This window comes from Choloepus didactylus, chromosome 26 (genome assembly GCF_015220235.1).
Source record: "Choloepus didactylus isolate mChoDid1 chromosome 26, mChoDid1.pri, whole genome shotgun sequence".
NCBI lineage: Eukaryota > Metazoa > Chordata > Mammalia > Pilosa > Megalonychidae > Choloepus > Choloepus didactylus.
The window spans coordinates 15820456-15821905 of record NC_051332.1 but is presented as its reverse complement, the minus strand read 5'-3'; the positions used below and the strand labels follow the sequence as shown (position 1 = coordinate 15821905).

General features: G+C 33.1%; 1 pseudogene; it reads left to right on the top strand.

Moving 5' to 3' along the window:
• The first annotated feature begins 219 nt into the window (after positions 1–219).
• On the top strand, positions 220–986 carry LOC119520789 (annotated as a pseudogene).
• Positions 987–1450: the final 464 nt, after the last annotated feature.

The window sequence follows — 1450 nt, the reverse complement described above, 5'->3', positions numbered from 1 at the left end:
TTGAGCTTTGCTTATGAGAAGCACAATAGTCATTTTAATTTATCTAAATTAAAGGTTTCCCTTTTCTGATAAAAAAAAAAAATAAAGAGCATTTAGGGCCCTCTGCCTCCCTGCCATGCTGCACACTTCATGATTGGAATCCATCAAGCCAGTAAGAAAATCCAGCACCTTCACAGTCCATTCACTGAAGAGTCAGAAGAGAAGGGGAGAGACCTGGAGGACACCAATTTGAACATGTTGAAATCATCATAGAAGGATAAAGTTAGTTTATGATAGTCACACAATCTAGTGAAAAAGCAGCGTTAAGTTGTTTACCTGAAAATGACTGGAAGTTATATGTTGCAATGGACAATTTTTTGCAAAATTCTGACATTTATATACAAGAGACTATAAGACAATTATTGAAATATTAGAACTACTTTGAAATAGATACAAATATCCACAAGATGAAAATAAAATTGGAATAGATAGTATACAGCAGTTCTGTGATGACCAGGACTGTATCCAGCTATCATTAGTGTGATGATCACTGCATGGAAGTTCAGAGAAACAACAAAGTGTGACTTCTTCCAACAGAAATTCACATATTGCATAACAGAATTATGAGGGACAGCATAGAAAAATCAATGAACCTGTCACCCAAGATGGAATAAGAATTGAAAGAACCAGTGTAATTTAAGGATTTTTACCAGTTTACTTCTAATTTTACAAAGAATCCAGGACAAAAAGTTCTAGAAATAGCCATTGCCTACTGGAGTTTAATGCTTAATTGAAAATTTAAATTCTCAGTCTTATGAAATAAATTTTTGTTGGAACAGCATAAATGATCATTACTGAAAGATACTCTAAATCTTTTGGACTTCAGTACAATGATTGCAGTTTGCAGAAATTTAGACAAAGGAGCATTGTCTGTTCTAATTGATGACTTTGTGGAATTTGCACATCCAAAGATTGCTGAGACAAAACTAGCAACAGTGTGTCACTAAGGGAACCATCTACAATATATACAGTCTGTAGAATAAATACAAAAGAAAATTTCAGAATTTCTGCTGGCTGGACTGAAATGAAGATCAATCCTCAAAATTCAGGATGAGGATTGAGAAAAAAACTGCCTGAATCTTGGACCGTGTTCTATTCCATTCTGTTAATAGTGGCTTGGGCTTGTCTTGAAGACTGGGCTGCTCTAAACATTTGTAATTGTGATATTGAGGAGTTCATCTTTTATATATGGACAATTGTATTTTACTCTCCCATAAGTCTTAAAAGCTTTATAGTGATTATTTTGAGGTTTCCATACTAGAATAAAACACAATGCTATCTTATCAAAAAACAGTTTGCAATAAGAATCAAACATATAAACATCACAAAAAATTTATAAAAACTTCTTATATATATATATGCTTTGTGATAGTTGCAAAGATTATGGTCATAGCACTTCCAATATGAGTGA